Source organism: Amblyomma mixtum, chromosome 5 (assembly GCF_055824585.1).
Source record: "Amblyomma mixtum isolate Tamu chromosome 5, ASM5582458v1, whole genome shotgun sequence".
Classification (NCBI taxonomy): domain Eukaryota; kingdom Metazoa; phylum Arthropoda; class Arachnida; order Ixodida; family Ixodidae; genus Amblyomma; species Amblyomma mixtum.
In genome coordinates this window covers 9,511,282-9,528,996 of record NC_143016.1, presented here as the reverse complement: position 1 = coordinate 9,528,996, position 17,715 = coordinate 9,511,282, and the positions used below count along the sequence as shown (strand labels likewise).

Below are 17,715 nucleotides of genomic sequence, written 5' to 3'. Positions count from 1 at the left end.
AAACCTAATAATCCAACGACTGGGCTGAAAGACCAAAGAGAAGCAGCAAGAGATTCCAAAAGAAAGCGAGAGCAGGAGAGAAAGGGAAAAAGATTAGTCAGGAGAGCCTGCAGTTAGGTCTGAAAAACAACTGCAGGAAAAGAATTGATTGCACTCGTTACTCCCCGCTGCCGCAGTCGTTAAGGCGTTGCTGCCATCTGCCGCCACCAGAAGAGCTCGCCGAGAAAGTGGATCGCCATCCGGGTCGTCATTACTTGTCTGCGATCATTTCCGTGCATGCAAACACATGCGAAAATGAACAGAAAGAGTGAACGCGTGAAATCACTCAGGACAAGCCACAGCTGAGTAAATAATATATAGATTTTATTTTTGCACTCTTCGCTCTACTACATGCATTTTGTTTTAAGTGATAATTCCGATTCCACAAAATCGAGTAAGCTTGATTCGATGCAAGAAGCGAAAGAGATAGAGAGACCAAGGAAAAGGGGAAATTCAGGGACGTTAGCCAAACGATGCCCGGCTGGCCTCCCTACTATCCATTTAAAATTAAAGGGGGAGGGGGGAGGGATTCGAAGAGAGCGAAAGATAATGCCCACACCTCATGATCATTTACGGCCACAAGAATATGCCATCTAGGTACGTATGAATAGGAGACAGGGATAATGGTAAACATGCTAGCAACCTAACGTCGTACCTATGAACGAGTCTATTTCTTTTTTCAGGCTGCACCTGGCCTCCGTGGCTGCTAAGACCTGTAGGCTTTCACAGTTTGGAAAAGAGAAACCAGTCAAGAACCACTCGACAAGGCACGGTGATTTACGACAGATACATTGACAAAGGAGAAGGACAAGCATTTCAATGAGGCGGAAAATATATTAGCGCAATTAGAATTGAAAAATGGTCCAACAATATTGACTTAATTTTCTCATTTTTATATAGAGGGCTTTGAGGGTCTATATTTTTAATTCTCTTGTGTCTTCTTTGTTCGCTCATTCATGCCTCATACAGCTGGCAAGGTATACAGGGTATGTTCTGAACGTAGTAGGAGTGGTTTTTTCCTGGGCGAACGGGCGGACGATAGGTGGTCTGCGCATGCAGGATCGTTGAAGGGCGATATTGGGAATGCTGGGGAAAATCGGCAGTCGGCTCTCGGCCGTTGAAGAGAGGAGGTCGCTTGTACTGTGAACCCTTGTCGAAACGTCTCGTCACGCAGAATCATCGAGCGTTTACTGGATCAGCGATACGCGATCAAATTTTGAGTAAATCTTGGTAAAACGGGCAAAGAGACTGACAACATGATTAAGGAGGCCTACGGTGACGCTTCCATGGGTAGATCAGGTGTTTTTTGAGTGGCACAAGCTGTTCCGAGAAGGTAAGGAAAGAGTGGAGGAAGACGACCACTCCAGACGCCCTTCGACCAGCAAGACCAACGAAAATGTGTAGCGAGTGAAACATTTACTTAACAGTGATCGTAGAATAATTATCAGAATGATTGCTGATGACTTGAGCATTCCTCAAACCCAAGTTTTTGAGATCGTGACAGAAAACTTATCCATGAGGAAAGCGTGCGCGAAATTGGTGCCGGGAGTATTGTCAGAGGAGGAAAAGGCCAACCGGTAGGATCTTCTTCATCATGTGAATGAGGACCCCGATTTTTTGCCCAGCACAAGGCGGCAACGCTGCCTCAGCCCCCCTACAGCTTCGACTTGGCCCCGCCAGACTGTTTTCTATTCCCGAGAATAAAATCGACGCTCAAGGCGGAACATCACGGATCGGTAGAGGTGGTTCAACAGGCCGTGACGAGGGAGCTAAACAGCATTCCGGTCCAGGCGTTCCTGGAGACCTACGAAAACTGTAAATCTCATTGGCAGCAGCGTGTAGGTGCGGAAGGGTGCTACATTGAAAAATTGTAATCGTTTGTACTATTCTCTTGAATAAATTTTGTTTAAAAAAATGAGTCCTACTACTTTCAGAACAGACCATGTATATAATCAAGCGGCCAATTCCAATTCTTGAATGCAAACTGTGATGGAGTAACTCGGCTGTCGGCACAACATGACGTCGCCTCAGCCCCTGTTATTCACGCGCCAAATGTACCATCATGCTCACAAATGGCGCAGTATTTTCTTCCATGGATTTTCTTGGAAACCAATTTTTTTGCTTGTACTGTCCCTCCAAAGGAGCAGTGTTCAAGTCTGAACATTTCTTAATACGCAACTGTTTATATGCAGTAGGCAAGCATGTATAACCTTTGTATAATCCTGTGCAACCCTGCATATATAACCACGAATTCCTTTTTGCTCAGCTGGTGTATTCTGTTATCACAGTTTTGCAGGTCAACCGGGTAATCCTCTTTAGAAGCCATCCCGCCTGGACAACAGATTTAAACTTCATTCTCTCCATCGCACCATCCATCTCACATCAGACCCTTCTTCCCCACCGAAACTTCCTCCTTGGAGCGAAGGGCCGATTTAACCCCGACAATGATGAACGCTTTGCCCAGACGAAGACCTCTTGTCGAAAGGTTGGCTAACCAAACTCAGAATCCCCCCCTCAAACCCTGTTCACTTTGTTTTGTGCTGTCGAGAACCCAATCTTCGTGCTATCTTTCTACAATGGGGCTCTGCTTTTCATTATACGTTTTAGCTTTCTACTTGCAATTATCAACTCTTCAATATTTTTACTCCATCTTGGGCGACGAGTTTGATTGAGCGCAACAACCGTGGCACAATCGGCCACCATACAAGCGAATTTCGCACATATCAGAATAAAAATGTGTGTTTACATCCGTTCTTGTGCACGCTTTTGTGGGTATTAGCATGCTCATTATATGCACGCATGAACGGGACGTTAGATTTACACATGCGCCGGGATTGACTGCGTTTAGAATGGCTAATAACTCAGCCAAGCTAATTGTAAAAGTTTAAAGGAATCTTTCTTTAGCCACATTTGACATGCAGCAGCAGTGAACCTTTCAGCCTTGGTTTGCCTCAAGTTCAGTCTAAACACTGGTATATCTAAGGCAAAGGTGATCACGTAATTGAAGGCGATGAGCAGGACGATAATTCGCGACGCGTATTAGCTATGAGAAAAAGCAAACAAAAACCTAGTACTCGCTTCCGGTTATGTTTGCATTAAGAAACTGAATTTTTTTCACAACATAAGGAGGAACCAGCCCAGGTGTGTGTGTTGGTTTATCAGCGCCCTTTCTACTGGGATATCCGTCAATGTCGTCATGTTTCTACTACATTTCCACGTGGATGTTTTTTTTTTTTTTATAAAACACAGTAGTCTGCGCCCATCTTCTGTCTCCTGTGCTCGTGTTCTGCTCCCACTCTTGCGTTCCGTTTTAGCGCAACTTTACACCACAGCCGCTTCTCGTATGTCTAGCAGCATTGCATGCAACCGCATCCCTAGCTGGGTCCTACTTCTTTCATTTTTTTCTTGTATGTAGCGACAAAGGTCTGGTATCCCCCACGCCGAAGATCAGCTTCGACTAGTTATGTTTGCATTTTATAGCTGCCACTACAGCAATTCCGCGATCACACCGCGGCAAGACAAATGCCTTAACCGCTCACTGCCACGTCGGGAGGTTGACTCGCCGGAGCGGCTCTGTTCGCCAGTCGTGCCGAATAAAACAAATGAGGTTCGACGAGATATGATCGATGCGCCAGGGCACACATCCTCGCTGCTCTTACTCTCACTTCTTTTCATCAACCTAAGAAACAAAGTGGGGTGCGAGAAACAAGCGACGCCGCCCCTGCCTTCTTTCCGGGCCATCAGCCACCGGGCAACGTCGAAGTTTCGGTGCGACCTGGTGTGACATACGGCATCGATGGAAACTATAAGTAAGGGAAGAAGATTTCTCCTCCAAGGAGACGTGTTCCGCCATTCATTGTGGCTGCTGTGGCACGAAATCGGCGAAGAAGTTCATTTCTCACATTTTCTGCCGCTATGCTTTCTTGCAGAAAACAATACACTGATGCGGACATCGAAGAAGAAATGGAAAAAATGCTAAACCATCTGGTTAAAGCGTCTGTGGAAGTTTCTATGTGTTCTTTGTGCGACTTCTGCGGACAAGAAGATGCTTCCCAAGCAATAGCGAATGAAGGAACAAATCAACGGAGAAAAAAAAACTGACTGTCTTTCTTACTTTGCTTCGCATCTTTCGTGTTGTTTCTGACAGGGGGCGCTGGAAGCTTTGTTCCTGTTATCAGCAAAGAAGAAAAACAGTGGTTAATTCTTTTTTTGTGTTTGTCCAAACCTGTGGAGGCGTTTACCTAAGCGGAGGCAAAAAATATATTTGGAGCTTACAGAGACTAGCGAGCCGGGTACTGTTTATACTGGCGATTCCTGTTCTCTGACTTATCTCTCTTCAGAACTCAGCATTGACGTAGAAGTCGGCTTCGCTGCGCGTGCTGGATAACCGTTTGTTTATATTACTGTTCAAACACCTGCCCACCTGTGACAAGTTACAAAGAAAGAGAGGCGCACACTATCGGCTTGAATCTCGCGTAATGTGGCACGAAACAAAAATGACGTCGACGCATTAAAAAACGATAACTACAACGGCCTCTGAGGACAATTAGCTCGCTGCAGGGAAAAAAATGCGAAGCATGGGTCATTATAAGTCGCCGTTAGGTACCGCCCCAGCACCATGGTAGAGTGTTCATTAAGCAACACTTGCTGTTGGACGAGTTGATTTGTTTACATTGTTTGCAGGCCACAGCGCAAGAATGAACGGAACACAACAACAAGGAGGAAGACAGGACGGAGTGCTGAACTAACAACTTTTATTTCGAGAAGAGGCAAACCCGTATTTAAGATGGGCGTATCAGGTCACATTATCAATGCAAAAGAATGCAGGCAACAAACAACAAAACACACAGCTGTAGAAAACAGTTGTAACAATTGGCTTGCGGCCATAACTTTTATTTTGCTTGAGTTACGGTATCTTTGTTACACCTGGGGTGTTTTTCTTTGTTGTTGTTGTTGTTTGTTCACTGGAGTCCTCTCGTCTTGGCCACGTGGCCTGATATACCCTTCTTAAATACAAGTTCGCCTCTTCTCAAAATAAAAGTTCCCAGTTCAGCGCTCCCCCCTGTAGTCCTCCTTGTTCTTGTGTTCCGTTCATTATTGCGCTTTGTCCTGCAGACATAGTGTTCATTACAAAAACGTCAACCTGACATACTGAGAAAATATAAAAAATCACTTCTTTCGTCTTTCAAATGAGGCAAATATTCGCACCTGCAAACAATACTCTGACTTTCACGGCACGGAGCCCTAGCTAAGCTGGCATCGAGAGCAACACGCTGACGCAAAGCCACTCTGCATTGTTCGACCTTCACATGTTCTCAGAGGCGTTGTTATTTCAGTTCACTTTTGTTCTGCACGCCTATACGGGCCAAAATAAAGCCTAAGTTGGATGACACCGCAGTAAGGCTCCTGACACCTTAAGCCGTTTTCTGGATAGACAGCAGCTTCGGCTGGCAAGATTGAGAAAATGCGCTTCCAGTCATGGGCGCAATGCGCCAGTCGAAAAAACAGTAGGCGGAATAAAAGACAGTCCCTCCGAGACGTGGGCAGCTACTAACGTGACACCCAGGAGCCAAGCGCGCAAATGGTGAACGAATCACAGACACTGAAATGTAGGACAGGAGAGACATAGAGAGAGCCAATAAAGGCCGAGGAACCAAGAAAAGCAAAAACATCAGCAATGCATGAAAAACTCTCCATTTCAAAACAGCCATCGCGGAAACTCATGCGCCTGAACTTGCTGGCTATGCGTGAACTACAGACGCTCTTAGCTTACAGCACTATCTCAGTGTTCTACACCCCGATGTGGCGGATTCACGCATCTCATTTCTTTCTTACTTCAGTTACTTGATCTGCATTTTTTTATTCCCTTCCTATATAGAAAATGAAACTGCTTTTTTTCCTATATTCTTTTCTGCTCTTATTTATACGCATACCGGACAAATTGAAGTTATAGAAAGGTGTAGTTTGTTTTCGTTAAATAAGGGTTTAAAAGAAGACTGCCAAGTTAATCTAAGTAGAAAGGACAATCTGAGAGGAAAACTGCAGCACGCAGATGTAGTCGATTGACCATAAAAATTTTACTACCGGAACAGTCCTGTGTGGCCTCAAGGGAATACAGAAGGAAGAAAAAATATTCGGGTCTGGAAAGTGTGTTGCTTTGCAGATGTGTGTTGCTTTTCGGGCGCTGGATTGTTATGCAGTGGGTTGTGAGCATGATTGTTACAGTGGAAAGGAGTGCTTAAAAAAACTGGCTTGTCTAGCCAAAAATGCACTTCTGCATTAAAAACGATTATTTAATATTGTGAACCAGCCTGACTGAGGCCACAACTTGTGAATGTCTAGAGTGTCAGTAAGCCGCGCCTCTCACCAATTTCTCTACTTTGAGGCTTACCACAACTAGGACGACGAGAATGATACATTCCGAAGAAAGACCTCCACTCTGCCGTCACTCCGGCTATAGGCAGACACTTCGCGCACAACCTGCAGCCGTTACGCAGAGAGTTCGAACGCCCCACTTTGGGGCTCTTTCCGCGGATAGGCACCGCCGCAGCCCAGATACTCGAGTCGTGGCCAGTTGACCTTCCAGTCTCATACCTGCTCTTTGACTCTGCAGGAAAGATCCGGACGTCTATCATTTATTGTGGGCGTGCCTAAGGCTCGACCTTGAGAGGCACAAACGCTTCCCTGATTTCATACCACTGAACCTCCCATCTCTAATCGCGACCACAGGCAGGTCCCGGTGAACTCCTCGGAAAACAACATGTCATTCCTTGAAACCTCCTCCATTTCATCTTTTATCGGCTGCCGTTCTGGCGTACAGGTTGCACGGCTAAAGACTCCGCGCGCTTATCTGATCGGCCTGTCGTCACCTCCGACGGCCTGCACACCAGATGTGGGCTGTACGCCAAAATGGCGCCTTTCACTTTTCGTGCAAGCCCCCTGTGTAAATGAAGTGAAAGTTCATACGTAGACACCAGCATCAACTCTATCTGGGCCCCGAAGCCACCAACAGACCTGAACTCCTCTCATTTCAGCCACTCTAAACGCTCTTTGCTAATAACGGTTGCGACTGAGAACTGCGGATTGCAACCACGGCGCTCAGTTTCAGCTAGAAACGCCTTATTTACGCCACTGCGTTTAGACCATACCAAAGCGCAAGCTACCTGCGCAGTTTATACACAACTAATGCATCGCGAAACAACAGAAAGCAATCAAGGGCTACCCTTTGAACAGGAACATGCTGCGTAACGGTTCGGAGACTGACAATGGTACTTGCGGGGAAACGCCAGGTTCGACGAACCCTAAGCGGCAATTCTAAGCTTTCATGGCCAGCGCATTCTCTGATGTGCTTAACAAGGTGAAGCCATGGGAGCAGACAGCGTCAATGCCTGCTCGCTTAGGTCCTACTCTATTACTACGCTTGTAAATTTGGGAAGTGGGCTTCTTCGAACTTCTCGTTCACTGCTTGTGAGATGGCGTTCACGTTTTATGACATGCCACTGCACGAATTACAAGGAGGGTAGATAGGTGTAAGCAGTTTTTCTCTACGTGCTCAAGCAGACACTACTAATGCGCCTACACCGGTTGGTGGTCTAATTGTTTCAAAGCTCTTAAGTGTCCTCTGTTCTATCGTGCGTGCCCACTACCTCTTCGTCTTCAGGTAAGCGCTGACCAGTTTTTTTTTTTTCAGCCTTTCTTATTTACAAGCACCGGTAGGCCCCAGTGCTCCACATTTGCATGTTAACTGATAACTCATCCTTTGTCACAAAGGATAAAATTCGTTTCATACCTTCGTTCATAAAATTCGTTTCATACGGCGATAAGTCCGAAATCCCGCGGCATAAGCTGTTTTTGTAATGACAGCTTGAGCCAAGGTCCGATTTTTTTTGTTGTTGTTGACAAAAAGGAGAGGCATTAATATGTTTTTCTGCGTAAGGGCGAAAAACGCATCCACATTCCCTCCGCTCCTCCCTTATGCTTCTTTACTTGACCTACTCCCACGCTTCACGAACTACAGACAACTACAACATGCCTACCAACTTCCCATTCTCATTGGCCATCAGATAAACACGGCAATGCTCTATTCAGAGGATGACCACGTGACTTGGAAGAACGACGTTCTTGAATGAGCAACTGTGACGCCGTGGATACCGGAGTACGTCTGTGATGCAGCTATACCTTCATTATCGATGTCAGCGAGGTTCATTGGATGTAGTATTGCCTGCAATCACGCCATGGTGCAGAAGTAGTAGAATTTCACAAAAAGAAAAGCACGGACCCAGAAAATCACTCACTCTGAAACCTTCCAGAAAGCAAGAGCAGCAGACGGACACGATCTGGTGCCTTTCGAGCGCTTCCCGAGCACACGAGCGAAGCTTCCTAACTTATATCGTCCGATTAATTTTCCGCTCCGAATAACCCAGTAAAGCATTCCTCTCGCCCGGTTGCCCTCGCTTCCTCATCCTTCCATCAACGTCGCTTGCGTTTCGGTTTTGGGCATACTGCGAACAAGGCGTGCTTCGTCGCTATTGCATAATTAGAAAAAAAAAAGATAGTATCATTAATCACAGCTAAGCGGAAATCATTCCATCGAAATGATGTAAACGAAAATTAAAATTTAGTTATGAACATATGCGTATAGTTTATTCTGACATAATTTATATATATGGACAGGCACGCCAAAGAAAAGTGCTATTGCCATTGCATTTCTTTTCTTAAAAAATCTTGCTACGTTTTGATTTTCATTGCGTGATTGGTAGGATTAAATTAAACACTGACTTCGTCAGGAGAAAGCTGGTTAGCAAAAACGAGAAAAGTAAAAGGCACTGGAGCTCTATGCTTGTTCAGACCCTGCCGTTGGCTCTACGCTAGCCAGCGCAGGTCGTGCTTTCCGCTCAAACATAGCGGCAACGCAAATTCGCGTGATGGATTATTTGTGAACACGTTTCCCGCCGCATCTATCTATCGTTCCCGCCTGAGGACACTAACCAAACGCGTCTACGTCTCAGTGGTAAGCTACTTGCGTTTAATTCTTTAGATTCATTAGTTTCCCTAATGCTATGTCCCCTGTGTAATGTAATGTAATGTAATGTCCCCTGTGGACCCTTGAGGAAACAATAATTCATGGCAAACAACTTTGCGGCGAGCCAAGATTCAAGGAATAATGCTATTCTGTTTAGGAGCCTACATCGAGCTGCATCCTTTGTGAGCGTGCAGGTGAAGTCCATTGCAAGTGAGGACTAAACTTTGTGTGAAACTTTGTACGAAATTTGTAGGAAGCCGGACACATCGTAGGGATCCCGCACTCTGCGAAGATAAATGGAAGAGGGAGGCTTTCGTTCCTATTTGTTTCAACTGGACATCAGAAGAAGAACACCTTTTATGCACTCAGGCTTAGAAATTATGGACAAGCGGATTTTTCAAACGGAAGTTGTTTATGGAGCAACTCTCCGCAAATCGTGAGACTGCAACATCTGCAAATACCCCCTCGATGAGCTTGTAGTTTTCTGCTGTTTAACGTCAAAAACTCATTTCACTGCTTTTCTAAGGCAGTCCTAACTACTCGCGGCCAGCGCAGGACCAACTTTAAACGCAAGATTTTACTACGTATCGGAAGGTTCGAACATTCTCATCACTATGTTCATGACAGTACCTTACAATATTCTACAGTTGCCTCGCAATTAAGCATTTATGAGGTGAGAGACGTATGCATGTCTCACACGCATTCAAGTGGCAAAACTGCCCTCGGAATGACTCTGCGAATTCAATGACGTCACTTTCAAGCCGTTTATACCACTGGTTTTATAGAAAAAAAAAGGGGGGTACACAATTCTACAGATGAATTCGCAAAACAGACCTCAAATGTGGTACATATTCCTACTTTAATCTTTTAAGCGTATAAAACAACTAGAAAAAGCGCTCTTCTAACACAGACTCAAAATGCCTGGTTTTAAAAATTGTGTAAAATCTCAGGTGAAGCACCCTGTAGATCTGGCGCAATGCTATCGCTTGGCGCATCACTCAGAGAGCGCTTGTGCCTACATTTCTTAGGCATTTCGTTTACGCACCAGCCCGTTTGGCTTCTGAACTAAAGGTTCAGGAGATGAAATATGCAGGTAAGCGAGGCGTACGGTGCACGTGTTCAGCTTCCAGAGAGTAGTTGGAGGAACCACAGTCTTCATGACACCTGTTGCGACGCTTGAGATGTTCTATTTATTGCAAACAATTCCAGAGCAAAAACAAATAAAAACTGTGCGCCATGTACATTGGTTGTTCTCCTGTGTAACTCAAAAGAGAGGAAGCTTTTTTTTTCTCGTATTGATGGCTTTTCAAATCAAAACAATCAATCGAATCGAAAAACTGTCTGCGCGTGTCTGCGCGTGCGCAAGCAGATATTAAACAACGCGAGCGCTGAACAGAAAGCGCCTTGATGATGAATTATGCTGGAATTGTGCATTCTTGCTTCATTAGTAATGGCAAAAAACATGAGTCAACAGAGGTGTTAATATGTTTCCTAGACTAAGTACAGTCTCAAAGATATTTTGTATTGTTTATTGCGTGCGAATTAATTTCGCAGCGCATTGTGCCTGCCGTACTCATCAGGTATCATGTGACCTTCCGGTGCCGCCTCTTAGCGAACCCCGCTTGGTCGTTTTCTGCTCGAGCTTTCTTCCGTATCCTGTCGTCTGTTTGACGTGATTTTATGCGCGCGAAAAATTTTTCTCTCTCTGTTTGTTTGTTTTTTGTTGTTTTCGTGCCGGTTTTGGTCAGCGCCGAGTAAAACTGAGCAAGGGCTGAGAGGCGAGTGGAGCGCCTACTTCACTTAATTAACACTGCCTCTCAATTAATCATCTTTCCAGGCTTTTAACGAACTTTTTATCATCAAGTGAAAGCAGTTCACTGATGCACTTCGTTGCCAAGCTGTCGCAGAGCTGTATGATCTTAATTTTTTTTTTATACCTATCAGCCTTATTTTGTTTCGTAGTTATCCTCTCCCTGAAAAGTTTTCTGTTCGTCGCAGAGAAGCGGTCCGCAAGGCTTTACGAACGCCCTGAGAAAACAGCTTGGGTCAAGCTGGTATTAAATCCGGGTTGTATTTGTGACCAGGAGTGGCCGAAAGACAAATGTTCTTAAAAACGCATGCACCAGTCTATCCACGAGGATAACAGAAGGTGCTTCTGGCAGTGAGAAAAGCAGTTATTCGTTAAGAAGGGAAAAACGTTCGGCACGTGATTGAAGAAGAAAAAACTACAGAGCCATTGTCCGGCTCAGAAAATCCCTGATGACTACTTTAGAGCGTGTCGTCACCGCTAATGTCGAGCCGGTGAATATATGCGAGCAGAGGCGAATGGGGCTCGAGTACCGCAACTAAGTCACCACTCTCCGACAGAATCTTTAATAGGTTTCCTTCTCATTTTATTACATTACATTAGTTACACATTACATTACGCGCATTAGTTACATATTACCCGACTGATTATTCTAAGCTGTTCAGTCGCATCCGGACAATCATTTAAATCTTCTTTCCTTGCGCTCTAACTTTTACCATTCAACGCAACTTATTTAAACCCTGAAATATAAAGGCGGCTGTTGTGTACAAGATAGTATGGCACGCTTGCCTTTTTTTCTCACTGTCATTTATTATCATCATCAGCCTTACTACGCCCACTGATGGACAAAGGCCTCTATCATGTCTCGCCGATTCACCGTATACCCTGTGCCAGCTGCGGCCGCCATATCACCGCAAACTTCTTAATCTCATCCGCCCACTAAACTTTCTGCCGCCCCCTGCTACACATGTCTTCTCTTGGGATTGTAATGATCGGAGGCCCAGCCAGCGGAGAACGGCGAGCCAGACAGGCGCCGTCAGGTATGCGGCCAAAAGCGCTGCTGTCTTTCGGAGAAGATGCAAGGAAAAGGGTGCCTGGGGCGGCTTCTGGCGACGGCGTCGGCGGACAAAGGCTGTAATCCCCTTCGCCGGCGATGCTGACTGCGGCTCTGGTGCCGAACTGCGCTGCTGGGGACTAGCAGCGGAAACCGGCGAGCCAGTCAGCCGCCATCAGGTATGCGGCCGAAGCGCTGCTGCTTGGGGGAGACAAAAGAGACACTGCGTGGGGCAGCTACTGGCGACGGCATCGGCGTACACAAAGGCGTCTAATCCCTTCGCCGGGAAGGCTGAGTGCGGCGCTTCTCCTGGACTGCCCGTGGACTGACCGACGAGACCCAGTGGCGACGACGGCGGGGCGGCGGCGCCGCTAACTCATTACCCGCGTGCGCCCTGGGCAGCAGACAAAGCAGAGAGGCGACACGGCTGATTTGTCCCTTCCACCGAACTGAAGAGGTCACCGGTGTGAGCGGTCAGCGCTCGCGTCCCCATCGATCAAGATCATCACACAGCCGCAACGACCTTTGGGCCTGGTCAAACAGTTCGCGACTCAGAGACGCCAAGTTCCTCCTTGCCCATGTGTTTGTCTGTGCGGTGTGCGCGATCACGTGGGGAGGGCGGAGCCTAAGAAGACGCTAGCAGCCCATTGGACGCTCAACCAGAGATCAGATTCCCTAGCTGGGTGTCTGGGGAATGTGAACTGCATTTAAGCAGCAATCTGCAGTGTGCCAGAGCATCCTCCCCCATTTTCTGACTTTGGTCTACTTGCTACTGTACAAAATGTAGAATAAACGTTCCAGCTTGCTATTCCTCCCGAAGGCTTCCCTCCGTAGTCTGGCTGCTTCGCCCTAATGCTGTGAAGACCCTGGTCCCGACCACCCCGATCACATCAACTGGTGGCAGCGGTGGGATGGTCTGCGCGGCGTCCTGGCTCCAGTATGGGTAAGTGCACGGTCTTGTCTCTTTTGAGTTTTGCCAGGTTGTACATCTTTGGAATTTGTAAACCTAGGTAATGGAATGTGGCTCCAGAGATTGCCTGGGAATCTTCTCTGACCACTAGTAGAGACTAGCCGTCGCCTGGGAGCAGACATGGACTGGAAAAAGCTGCGCAAACCGGACCTGGTTTTGATTTGCGGGAAATTGGGCATCGATTGTGGGTCGATCCGTAGGAAACCACTCTTAATTGAGGCAATTGAGGCAAGCGGTGCAGACGCGGAGGAGATAGTCGGATGTTGGGAGTACATTCGGGAGGAATTAGAGAAGGCACGGGAACAAAAGAAGCGAGATGATGAAGAAAAAAGGAAGCGTGAAGAGCAAATGGATATCGAGAAAAAACGGCTCGATCAAAAGCGGGAAAGGGAGCTGCGGGAGATCACACGTCAACTTAACCTCGTAAGAATGAAAGCAATACGATTTAGGTTAAGTGTTTTCAGGACAGGCGATAACATCAGGACTTTCCTTAAAAATTTTGAAGGAATTTGCACGGAGGCGCAGCTAGACCAGGGTTATTGGTCCGTTATGCTGCTGGCTTTCCTCCCGTGTGAAGTCGCCAACATATTAGCGCGCCTGTCGGACGAGGATGCGAAAAACTACGCGAAAGCTAGAAGTGCGCTCCTCCGATACGTCCGAATTCCCGCAGAGGTCGATCTCGAAACCCAAAGTGACTGTGGTAGGCTACACCACGACAGTGTCAGCGAGCGACTTTGGAGCTCCGCTCAGTCGCCGGAAGACACGGCAGCTGCTCAGAAGTGCCGGGATAGGGCAGATTTGGCTCTAGAAAGAAAGGCTACTTCAGCAGCAGGGACTGATGATTTCGGTCACGAAACTAGCAAACAGTGCAGATCCGCAAGCCGCGAGGGCTCGGGGGATAGAGTAAGCACTAAGGCTAGGAGTGAGAAAAAGTGCCGATCCGCAAGCCGTGAGGGCTCGGGGGATAATCAGGGCACTAAGGCTAGCAGTAAGGAAAGGTGCAGCGCGGCGGTTTTGAGCCCAGAGGAGCGTGCACTTTCCGGGAAGAAGGCGGCCGTCTCTAACCCTGAGGCAGATGCTCTGTTGATAAGTGAGGTTGATTGCTGCGATCGAGAGGGTAGCACACAGGACAAAAACGCTACGTTAGGCGAACAGCGTGGTTCAGGTCCAGTTGCAGGCCAGAGCGTTAGTGTCGTAGGCTCGAACAGCAACCCTCAGGAGAGCAAGCTATGCTCAGGAAAGAGTAAAGTGCCGATGAGACACTCAGATACTGCGACATGCAGTGACCCGCCGAAAGCACGAGCCCATTGTTTAAAATCAAGTGGGAAATGCGGCTCGGTGCTGCGTCAGAGAGAAGACGCGGAGGGTGAGGACACCGCTAGAAAGGGAGGCGCGCAGGGCCGATCTGCCAAGGCAGTTTTCAGAAGGCGGCCGCGCGCAAGGAGAGCCAAACCAAGGGGTGCTCTCCAGACAACGGACAAAGTACGGGCTGAAGACATGGTAAGGCTAAAGGCCGGCCAACAGTGTAATCGGCCGAGGCGGTCACCGCGGCACGCCAGGTGCAATAGGCACCGCACAAAGGCAAGAATGACAGGAAGGGTTCAGATACAACGAAGGCCACCTGACCCATTGGCGCGACGCTGCGGTAGCGGGACGCGTAAAACTTGCGGTAGGGCACAGAGAATCATGCACGGCTACCACGCGAAAGAACGCAGCAGAACGCGTTTCATTCTAAGGCCATTCTTGAATCGAGGGGGGAATGCTCGTAGGCATTGCTTCCTTATGTCGTCCCCCTCCCGCATTCTTTTCAAGTCCTGCTCAGGCGTTAAAGACGCACTGTCTGGGTGCGGAACAAATCACTGTCGCGTGGCGTCTGGAGCCCGAAGAGGTGAACGCGCGCGTGAGCCCTTCGGCTTTTGTCGGGTCTCGGCCGCTGAAGCTACTGTCAGTCTGCGACCGCGCCGAGCGCGGCTGAAGAATAGGACCCCTCGTGTCGCGACGGGGGTAGTTAGCAGATTCCGAGAATGTCTCTCTGCTGTTTGCTTTTTCTTTTTTTTGCTGCTGCCGAAAAAGTTTTGAGTATGTGTAGTTTTGGTATGGTCATTAACTTTTGCAGCAGTGGTCTTGCATTTCTTTTAATGCTAATGGTTTGACAATGCACAGGTAGTGCTTATGTATAGCAGCGTCCGCTGTCACGCGGAAATGCTGGAAAGACGGGCCAGTCTAGGACACTGGCATAAGCGCCGGGAGCAACTTTGTTTTAAGGCATTAAAGAGATTAATGACTTGGGCTCCGATATTGAGGAAAGCTTTGCCAGGCTGAGCAAAAGTGACGGCACTATGCGGTCATGCAAATGAGGGGAAGTAAGCAGGTTCGTAATTCTAGTGGTAATTGCGAATTGTACTCCATTACAAAGAGGGCGAGAAAACTGAAACGCGAGGGCATCAGCACGTGTTTTCTCCGTGGCCCTATTGGAAATGCTTAAAGTTCCCGAGCAAAACAGTTTGGATTGTTTTCTCCGCATTTGCATCTCTGAAGCGTCACCGTTTTGTTCTCTTTGTCGTCGAGTTGGAGCGGTTTCTTTGGTCAAAATTCGGAAGCGAGTGGCTTCCAGTACAAAAAAGAAACAAAAATTGGCTCAACTAGGTCCGGTAGGCCAGTTTTCCAGCCATGCGCTTTCGAGCGAGGGCTGTGGGGTGTATCGAAATTTACAGCCTTTGTCTAACCTTATCCGAAAACCTGGCAGTTCTCTGAGGCTGGCCGTGTGCTGCCCTGCTGGAGGTATGGGCTTAGCGTAGGCCTGATCACTAATGCTCCGTTTCGAGGACCACTGCAAGATGTGCAGGGCTTCCTGGCCGACCTGTCAAGAAGGACTCGGACACTGACGTACATTCGTGGTGCACCGATCAACTGCAACCACTTCGTGACGTCTTCGTGGCGGCGGGCGGACTGTAATGATCGGAGGCCCAGCCAGCGGAGAACGGCGAGCCAGACAGGCGCCGTCAGGTATGCGGCCAAAAGCGCTGCTGTCTTTCGGAGAAGATGCAAGGAAAAGGGTGCCTGGGGCGGCTTCTGGCGACGGCGTCGGCGGACAAAGGCTGTAATCCCCTTCGCCGGCGATGCTGACTGCGGCTCTGGTGCCGAACTGCGCTGCTGGGGACTAGCAGCGGAAACCGGCGAGCCAGTCAGCCGCCATCAGGTATGCGGCCGAAGCGCTGCTGCTTGGGGGAGACAAAAGAGACACTGCGTGGGGCAGCTACTGGCGACGGCATCGGCGTACACAAAGGCGTCTAATCCCTTCGCCGGGAAGGCTGAGTGCGGCGCTTCTCCTGGACTGCCCGTGGACTGACCGACGAGACCCAGTGGCGACGACGGCGGGGCGGCGGCGCCGCTAACTCATTACCCGCGTGCGCCCTGGGCAGCAGACAAAGCAGAGGGGCGACACGGCTGATTTGTCCCTTCCACCGAACTGAAGAGGTCACCGGTGTGAGCGGTCAGCGCTCGCGTCCCCATCGATCAAGATCATCACACAGCCGCAACGACCTTTGGGCCTGGTCAAACAGTTCGCGACTCAGAGACGCCAAGTTCCTCCTTGCCCATGTGTTTGTCTGTGCGGTGTGCGCGATCACGTGGGGAGGGCGGAGCCTAAGAAGACGCTAGCAGCCCATTGGACGCTCAACCAGAGATCAGATTCCCTAGCTGGGTGTCTGGGGAATGTGAACTGCATTTAAGCAGCAATCTGCAGTGTGCCAGAGCATCCTCCCCCATTTTCTGACTTTGGTCTACTTGCTACTGTACAAAATGTAGAATAAACGTTCCAGCTTGCTATTCCTCCCGAAGGCTTCCCTCCGTAGTCTGGCTGCTTCGCCCTAATGCTGTGAAGACCCTGGTCCCGACCACCCCGATCACATCAGGATCCATTCCGTTGCCGTTAACGACCATCCATTATTTTGCCTTCCCATTACATGAGCTGCACAAGCCCATCTCTTCCCCTTGATTTCGGCTACGATGTCATTAACCCGCGTTTGTTCCCTCACCCACTCTACCCTCTTCCTGCCTCTTAACGTTGCACCTATCATTTTTCTTTCCATAGCTCGCTGCGTTCTCCTCATTTTAAGCTGAGCACTTTTCGTTAGCCCCCACGTCTCTGCCCCCAAGGTGAGACCTGGTAAGGTATAGTTGTTATATGCTTTTCTCTTGAGGGATATTAGTAAACTGCCATTCACGATCTGAGAGAACCTGCCAAATGTGCTTTACCCCATTCTTATTCTTACAGTTATTTCACTCTCGCGAACCGGATCAGCGGTGACTACCTGCCAGAAGCAGACGTTTACCCTTACCACTTCCAGCGCCCCGCTATCAATTCCCTCCATTACGTTGAGCTCAAATCGGCGCCTAGATTTCTGGCGAACTTTGAAGAACACTCTTGCAACGCGTGAATAATTACCGAATAAAATCTCACAAGTCGCGATATTTTAGGTAATCCCTCAAGGCACGAGGCTATATTCTTGCTCATGACGCTGAGAGGGTATTCAGAACTCTTACCCGTAAAGCTGCGATTTGGAGTCGAGTCGATTTGGAGTTCAGCTGATGGTCCCAAGGTCGCGGGAAAGAATTCCGTCCACCGCGGCCGCATTTCCATCCAGGCGAAGTATAAAAACGCCCGCGTGCTGTGCAATGTCAGCGTGCAATGAAGAGCCCCGGGTGGTCTAAAATAATCAGGAGTCGCACGACGGGGTCCATCGTAGCCCATGGGCCGCTTCGGGACGTTAGACCTCAAAATTTGCAATTGCAAAAAAACCTTGAGCTCTGTAGGCAAGAGG

At 48.3% G+C, this 17,715-nt stretch overlaps 1 protein-coding gene across 1 annotated transcript in view; it reads right to left on the bottom strand.

Annotated features, from left to right (window-relative positions):
• Window positions 1–17,450, bottom strand: part of LOC149341297 (uncharacterized) — a 156,081-nt gene extending 138,631 nt beyond the window's left edge. Inside the window, exon 1 of the mRNA XM_089543328.1 lies at window positions 17,438–17,450. The gene's annotated coding sequence lies outside the window, so the exon portion shown is untranslated. The remainder of the gene's footprint in view (window positions 1–17,437) is intronic.
• Between the last annotated feature and the right edge of the window lie 265 nt (window positions 17,451–17,715).